The sequence below is a fragment of the Aquarana catesbeiana genome, linkage group LG01 (genome assembly GCF_042186555.1).
Source record: "Aquarana catesbeiana isolate 2022-GZ linkage group LG01, ASM4218655v1, whole genome shotgun sequence".
In the NCBI taxonomy this organism is placed as follows: Eukaryota; Metazoa; Chordata; class Amphibia; order Anura; family Ranidae; genus Aquarana; species Aquarana catesbeiana.
Window position 1 is genome coordinate 499,763,380 of NC_133324.1, and position 8,944 is coordinate 499,772,323.

Here is an 8,944-nt window from a genome sequence, read left to right on the forward strand (position 1 = left end):
GATGGTCAGGTCAAAAGGAGATCCCTCCATTCGCCTTTGCATGAGGTTGCTAGGAAAAATGGTGGCTTCATTTGAAGCAGTTCCCTATGCCCAGTTCCATTCGAGACTGTTGCAAAACAGTATCCTGTCTGCTTGGAACAAAACTATTCAAGCTTTAGACTTGCCAATGCGGCTGTCCCCAAGGGTGTCCCAAAGCCTCAGTTGGTGGTTACTAACCCAGAATCTGCTGAAAGGAAAATCCTTCAGACCTGTTATCTGGAAAGTGGTAACGACAGATGCCAGCCTTTTAGGCTGGGGAGCAGTACTAGAGAAGACAACTGTCCAGGGACAGTGGTCAAGAGCCGAAAGAACCTTGCCCATCAATATCCTAGAGATTCGGGTAGTGCGTCTGGCTCTGAAGGCCTGGACTTTCAGGCTATGAGATTGTCCTGTCAGGATTCAATCCGACAATGCCACAGCTGTGGCCTATCTCAATCACCAAGGGGGCACCAAGAGTCTCGCAGTGCAGATAGAGGTGAACCATATTCTAACTTGGGCAGAAACTACCTGAGTCGCCAGCAGTTATTCCTGGGGGGAATGGTCCCTTCACCCCGACATTTTTCAGGCTGTTTGCCAAAGATGGGGGACTCCAAACGTAGATCTTCTGGCATCCAGATTCAACATGAAGTTAGTCAACTTTGTGTCCAGGACAAGGGATCCACTCGCATGCGGAACAGATGCGTTGGTGACCCTGTGGGGTCAGTTCTCACTGATTTCTGCATTCCCCCCTATTCAGTTGCTGCCACGACTTCTTGGCAGGATCAAGCTGGAAAGAAAACCGGTAATTCTGGTAGCCCCAGCGTGGCCCAGAAGGTCCTGGTATGCAGAGATCGTAAAGATGGCGGTGGAGGATCCATGGTCCCTTCCACTACGGCCAGACCTACTCTCACAGGGGCCGATATTCCATCCTACCTTACGAACGCTAAATTTAACGGCTTGGCTATTGAAACCCACATTCTGAGAAAAAGTGGGCTTTCTGGGTCAGTTATCTCTACCTTGATTAATGCAAGGAAGCCAGCTTCCAGAACTATATATTATAGAGTCTGGAGGGCTTATGTTTCCTGGTGTGAATCCAAGGGTTGGCACCCTCAGAGGTTTATCATAGGCAGAATTCTTGCCTTTCTACAATTGGGGGTAGAGATGAAGTTGCCTTGAGAACTATTAAGGGCCAAGTCTCAGCGTTATCGGCCTTATTTCAAAAACTGATTGCTACACATTCTTTAGTCCGGGGTTTTATGCAAGGGGTGATGCGGCTTAATCCGCCAGTTAAATCACCTTTGAACCCTTGGGACTTGAACTTAGTTTTGTCAGTGTTACAAAAACAGCCATTTGAACCGATGCAGCATATTCCCTTAGTCCTTCTGACAAGGAAGCTAGTGTTCTTGGTTTCTATATCCTCAGCAAGGAGGGTTTCGGAATTGGCTGCTCTTTCTTGTAAAGAGCCATACTTGATTATTCATGAAGACAGAGTGGTGTTACGCCCTTGTCCAGATTTTTTGCCAAAAGTGGTTCCACCTGAACCAAGATATTGTCCTGCCATCGTTTTTTCTTAAACTATGTTTCAGGGAAGAGAAGTCACTACATTGTCTTGATGTGGTGAGAGCGTGCAAAGTCTATTTAAAGACGACTGCTCAGAATCGGAAGACTGATGTCTTATTTGTTCTGCCAGAGGGTCCTAAGAAAGGACAGGCAGCGTCACAATCCACAAAGCGCACTCTACCAGGGCGGTTAGTGCTTCTTGGGCAGTGCGTCACCAGGCCTCCATGGGTCAGATCTGTAAGGCCACAACTTGGACTTCAGTACATACATTTACCAAGTTTTATCAGGTGGATGCGAGTAGGCATGGGGATATCGCCTTTGGGCGCAGTGTGCTGCAGGCAGCAGTATAGGTCCTCAAGTCTGGGGGTGCCCTATGGGTTGTGTCTCCCTCCCCTCAAATAGCATTGCTATGGGATGTCCCACATAGTGATTACTATGGTGCTCTGTGTCCCACGATGTACGATAAAGAAAATAGGATTTTTATAACAGCTTACCTGTAAAATCCTTTTCTTGGAGTACATCATGGGACACAGAGGTCCCGCCCCTCTTTCTGGGGTTTAAGTATATTGCTTTGCTACAAAAACTGAGGTACTCCTGATAGGAGGGGGGTTATATAGGGAGTGAACTTCCTTAATTGGGTATACAAGTGTCCATCACCACAAGGTGCCTATATACCCACATAATGATTACTATGGTGCTCTTTGTCCCATGATGTACTACAAGAAAAGGATTTTACAGGTAAGCTGTTATAAACATCCTATTTTCTAAAGTGTGTTTGACATGACATTTTCACCACATGTTGGTAACAACCCATGCAATCCATACATACAAAGAAATACGTTCAGAAATTAAGTTATGTGTAATAAAATGGAATGACACAGGGAAAAAATATTGAACACATGAAGAAAGGAAGGTGCAAAAAGTAATGGAAATTAAGCCAAGACACCAGCTGAAATCTATCAGTAATCAGAAAGCAACCCTGCCCCCTGTCAGTGCAAATTAATATCAGCTTGTTCAGTCTCAACTGATGGCCTATAAAAAGGTGTCTCATTACCAAGGTGTCACACAAGAAACATCTCATGATGGTAAAAGCAAAGAGCTCTCTCAGGACCTTTGCAACCTTATTCTTGCAAAACATACTGATGGCATTGGTTACTGAAGGATTTCTAAACTTCTGAATGTTCCGGTGAGCACTGTTGAGGCATAATCCAGAAGTGGAAAGAACATAATTTCACCATAAACCAGCCAAGACCAGGTGCCCCTTGCAATATTTCTGACACAGGAGTGAAAAGAATTATCAGAAGTGTTGTCCAAGAGCCAATGACCACTTGTGGAGAGCTTCAGGAAGACCTGGAATTAGCAGGTACAATTGTTTCAAAGAAAACAATAAGAAATGCACTCAACCGCCATGGCCTGTATGCACTCTTATTACGCAAGACTACATTGCTGAAGAAAAAGCATGTTGAAGCTTGTTTAAAGTCTGCTGCACAACATTTAGACAAGCCTATGAAATACTGGGAGAATATAGTCTTGTCAGATGAGACCAAAATTGTGCCATAAAACACACCATGTTTGAAGGTCAAATGACACTGCACATCCCCATACCAACAGTGAAGTTTGGGGGTGGGAACACCATGGTGTGGGGCGATTTTTATTTTTTATTTTTTTCAGCATACGGTACTGGCAAACTTCATATCATTGAAGGAAGGATGAATGGAAAAATTTACCAAGACATTCTTGATAAAAATCTGCTGCCATCTACCAGGATGATAAAGATGAAACGAGGGTGGACATTTCAACAAGACAATGATCCCAAACACAAAGCCAAGGAAACTCTCAATTGGTTTCAAAAAAGAAAATAAAGCTGCTAGAATGGCCAAGCCAATCACCTGACTTGAATCCAATAGAAAATCTATGGAAAGAACTAAATATCAGAGTTCATAGAAGAGGCCCACAGAACCTTCAAGATTTGAACTGTGTGGAAGAATGGGCCAAAATCGCACCTGAGCAATGCATGCGACTAGTTTCTCCATACAGGAGGCATCTTAAGCGATCATTACCAACAAAGGATTTTGTACGAAGTATTAAATACATTTCAGTTAGCGTGTTCAATACTTTTTCCCAGTGTCATTATTCCATTTTATTACACATAACTTAACTTCTTAACTTATTTGTTTTGTTTTTTTTGTATGTATAGATTGCATGGGCTGTTACCAACATGTGGTGAAAATTTCATGTCAATAGCACGTTTAGAAATATATTTACCTAGAAAAATGGTGATGTATTTAATACTTATTTTACTCATCGTACAGTATCTCACAAAAGTGGGTACATCCCTCACATTTTTGTAAATATTTTAATAAATCTTTTCATGTGACAACACAGAAGAAATGACACTGTGCTACAATGTAAAGTAGTGAGTGTACAGCTTGTATAACAGTGTAAATTTGCTGTCCCCTCAAAATAACTCAACACACAGCTATTAATGTCTAAACCACTGGCAACAAAAGTGAGTACACCCCTAAGTGAAAATGTCCAAATTGGGCCCAAAGTGTCAATATTTTGTGTGGCCACCATTATTTTCCAGCACTGCCGTAACCCTCTTGGGAATGGAGTTCACCAGAGCTTCACATTTAGCCACTGGAGTCCTCTTCCACTCCTCCAAGAGGACATCACAGAGCTGGTGGATGTTAGAGACCTTGCGCTCCTCCACCTTCCGTTTGAGGATCCCCACAAATGCTCAATAGGGTTTAGGTCTGGAGACATGCTTGACTGGTCCATCACCTTTACCCTCAGCTTCTTTAGTAAGGCAGTGGTCATCTTGGAGGTGTGTTTAAAGTCATTATGTTTGGAATACTGTCCTGTGGCCCTGTCTTGGAAGAGAGGGGATCATGCTCTGCTTTTGTATGTCACAGTACATTTTGGCATTCATGGTTCCCTCAATGAACTGTAGCTTCCCAGTGTCTGCAGCACTCATACAGCCCCAGACCATGACACTCCCACCACCATGCTTGACTGTAGGCAAGACACACTTGCCTTTGTACTCCTTACCTGGTTCCCGCAAAACACGCTTGACACCATCTGAACCAAATACGTTTATCTTGGTCTCATCAGACCACAGGACATGGTTCCAGTAATCCATGTCCTTAGTCTGCTTGTGGGCTTTCTTGTGCATTATCTTTAAAATAGGCTTGCTTCTGGGATGACGAAAATAGGAAAAACACATAAGTGAGAGTACCCGAGGCTGCACAACCCAAAAAAACCCAAGTTCAAAAAATGCAAAGTTTCCCCAGGGGGTTTTTTAAGCAGCAAAACATTTAAACATTTGTATAGAAATATTGGATAAATCATTAATTAAATACAGGATCAAATATATGGTAGATTTATTATAAAATACAAACTCTTGTTTACGTTAACAACAACATAGAACATCACTCATGGCAAAGAAGCCCTCAGGAGAACATAGTTTGCCAATTGCATTATCAACATTAATATCCACATGAATACCCCAATGCATTTCAACCCATTCTGGTCTTCAGGGGGATTTAGTTTCTAGGGAAATATATCAAAAAATAGAATTTGGTTTGAGACAGTATACGAAACATCTTTACAACATTTCAAATTGTGTGAAAAAAAATGTATCTCCATATACATGGAGGTGTATTTACCATTGAGTAAATGAAAAAGTGAGGATGTATCGCACACAACCCAGATTGTTTAAAAAGCATTCACGTGCAGCAGCCACTCCGGCTCCGCACATCCCCTCCGCACCCTCCAGGCGGATCCACCGTCCATCAGACTTGCAAGGGGCCACGCAGTTGGACCTGGAGGGGAGGACGGTGGGCAAGAGACCTGCAATTGGGCATTGAGAAATCTTATTATTCAAGTATTCTGTGAGTATCTACTACAGCTTTGCGACTACAGACTGGCCCGTACTATATCGAATATTTAATTCATATTAATTGGACATATTGGTTTTATTGCATGATTCAACCATTGATTAGATTCATTTATAATTTGGTTAGTTAGGATGAATATAAGTAGAAAAAATTAATGAAATGAAAAGAAATTGATCAAGGTGTAAGAGTGATGAGTGTACTGAGTGCGTAATGGTGTAAGTGATGATAAAAAGAGAGTGGAGATGCGGTGCAAACGTGATACAAAGCACTGTACAAGGGGTGTGGGGAAAAAGCAATGTAGTGTTAATAATAAAACTATGTTGAATAATAGTGGAAATTAAAAAAAAGCATAGAAGTGTACATTAGGTGCCTGTGCTGGTGAAGGTCCATGTGTTGGTTGAGCTAAATAAAATAAAGAGTGTAAAGTGCTGGATACAAGTGTTGAAATGTTGTAAATAGAACCATATCTTTACGACAATGACAAAATATAATAAGTGCTCAATAATTGTAAAATAAAGAGCACCAAAAGAAAAAATGTGGGTGAATGAAATGTTCAAGGAAGTACCGATGTCGGCCAGTCTGGTGTGTTAAAAGTGCTGTGCTTACCTAGTGCTTCTTCATGTCTATAATGGCGGCATTCCCGAGATTGCCTTAGGATCATCTGGGAACCACCGGTTTATGTTGTATCTCAATTGATTACCCATGAATCGCAGGTGCTTGACCCCTCCTCGTCAAAAACTCCCCTGTTCCTCCCCGCCGCTTAATAGCGACATCTACGTGGCCCCCTCGGCGTTCCGGAAGGAACGAGCCTCGGCATTCGCCGTCACCTCCGATGCAATTGCGTGATGTCACTGACAATACGGCGGTGATCAAGGAACGCCGCCGGCACGAAGGAGGCTCCCCACACTGGCCCTAATGAAAGGGCTCATCTGTGGGGAACACAAATTGGGGAGAACCGCAAAACATGATTGCATCTCCCCACCATGCCAGGAAGTCGGATGGAGAGGGGGACACCCACCCAGTGTCACGGGGGCCGGACACAACGGTCCATGGAGGATGAACGCTGAATGCCAAACCATAATATTAAAGAAATATACAAAATGAAATACAAAAATAGTTTTAATGTTGGTTTAATCTGGTCGTCTGGTATGTGTCGTCTGGTATGTGTATGTATTGTTTTGTTTTAGTTATTTATGATATGAAGGTATATTAGTTCAACCAATTGAATGAATAATGGGGAGGGAAACATCATTGTCTTCCTTCATCCCAGGAGTAGTATTCTCCTAAGCCTGAATAGTTAATTCAGTCTATCTAAGCTACATCTTCAAACAATTGGGATATACCTCAGCTCATATTGGGTCTCTCATGTGTTAGAAGGGGAGCGGGCAGTGGCGTAGCGTGGGTTGTCAGCGCCCGGGGCGGGACAAGTAATTTGCTCCCCCCTGACTCGCGAACTTACCTATTTTCAGCTAGCTCCAGTCTGGTTACATGATCCCCTGTGTGAGCCAGCGGTGGCTGCAGGGGAGATGAGAGCATGCTTGACAATGACTGGTAAAGCATGGAGTGGTGACATCATGCATAGGTTCCTATGTCCCATCTGATGTTGGCGCTCCCTCCTCTCTCCTGAATACACGGTACACCACTGGCTCACACAGGGAATAACATGACCAGACAGCCTGAAAATAGGTGTTTACATCTTCTACACAGGTTAGCCATCATAGGCATTAGGAAGGAGGATTTTATAATATTTCAGTTAATGGAAGCTACATATGTCATATTCACACTATAATACTTGTTGCAGCACCGTGCAGTTGGGATCAATACCCAGTAGGGTTTTGTATTTAACCTTTTTGAAAATGTTCTATATATATTTTGGTATATCTATATATATATATATATAGATATATCTATATATATATATATAGATATATCTATATATATATATATCTATATATATATATATATATATATATATCTATATATATATATATATATATATATATAGATATATATATATATATATATATAAAAAAAAAATTCAAAAAGGTTAAAACAAAAACCCTACTGGGTATTGATCCCAACTGCACGGTGCTGCAACAAGTATTATAGTGTGAACATGACATATGTAGCTTCCATTAACTGTAATATTATAAAATAACCCTACTGTTAGTGAGTCCCAATCACCTGCCAGAAACCTCAACCTCATTGTGCAAATAAAGCAATTAAATAAAGTACAGAAAATTTCATAAAACAATTCATCAAATACAATAATTCTAAGATAGTCCTGCTGGGTAGTGAATCCAAATCACCAGTGCTGCAAGAACACACAACTGTGCAAATATATAAATAAACAAACTAATTCCATATAACAATCAATAAAAAGCATCCAAAAAAACATGGCTATGAATTAACATTTTATTGATAATTATATAAAATGAGGTTGTTTATTTATATATTTGCACAATTGTGTGTTTTTGCAACACTGATTTGGATTCACTGAGAGAGACATTGTGTTTAGAGAGACAGTGGAGCTGAGGGAAAGGGGGGAGGCTGAGAGATGACGAGAGAGACTGCTAGCCCTACCTTCCATGCCAGTGTCTCCTTTCATCCTTCCAGTGGCTCCCTGGCAGCATGCCCGTCCTCTGGGTCCCCAGTCAGCCTGTTGCCCGGGGAGGAAGTTAGAGCAATCCATGCTCTAGAGTCACAGGAGATTCTGCGCCTGCCGCTTCTCACCTCTTGGGGGAGGGGGGGCGAGGTCAAGGAGGAGGCGGTCACGGAGGAACTATTCTTCCGACTCCCGGGCTCTCAGGCCATTCTGTCCTCGGCTCAGCCCCATGAGAGAGATCCCCCTGCTGCTCGCCCGCACCGCAAGAACGGCCGCTGTTGCTGGACAACGCAGACTTGTCACAGGTTTAACAGAAGCTTTTATCCTCTTGCTAGACGGTCCACACTCGTGACAGCGCCCCTCTAAATTTTGCGCCCGGGGCGGTGGCACCCCCCCGCACCCCCCACGCTACGCCACTGGGAGCGGGTGTTTAACCACCCAAATAGACGAAAATAGGAAAAACACATAAGTGAGAGTACCCGGGGCTGCACAACCCAAAAAAACGAAAGTTCAAAAAATGCAGTTTCCCCAGGGGTTTTATAAGCTTACAGAAAACATAAAGAATTCTGAAGCGCTAAAACTGGCAGTCATTAAAAACTTTTGTCATGTCATAACAATTATGCAAGGAATAGCTGGACACCAGTGCACCTGCAAACTTCTGGAAGAAAAGTAGCATATACGATACCACCATGACTTCCAGATGACAAGGGGTTAATGTCAGCAAGTGTGCTCCAAGCTCTGATCCTAATTGTCAGACCCAATGGCTCAATGTGCAGGGAGAAAAATAGAGGTGGAGAGACACTGCTCTCTAAGGTGCACTTAGTGGCTGTATTCCGGATATTAGACTCGCTGTGATCCAGGA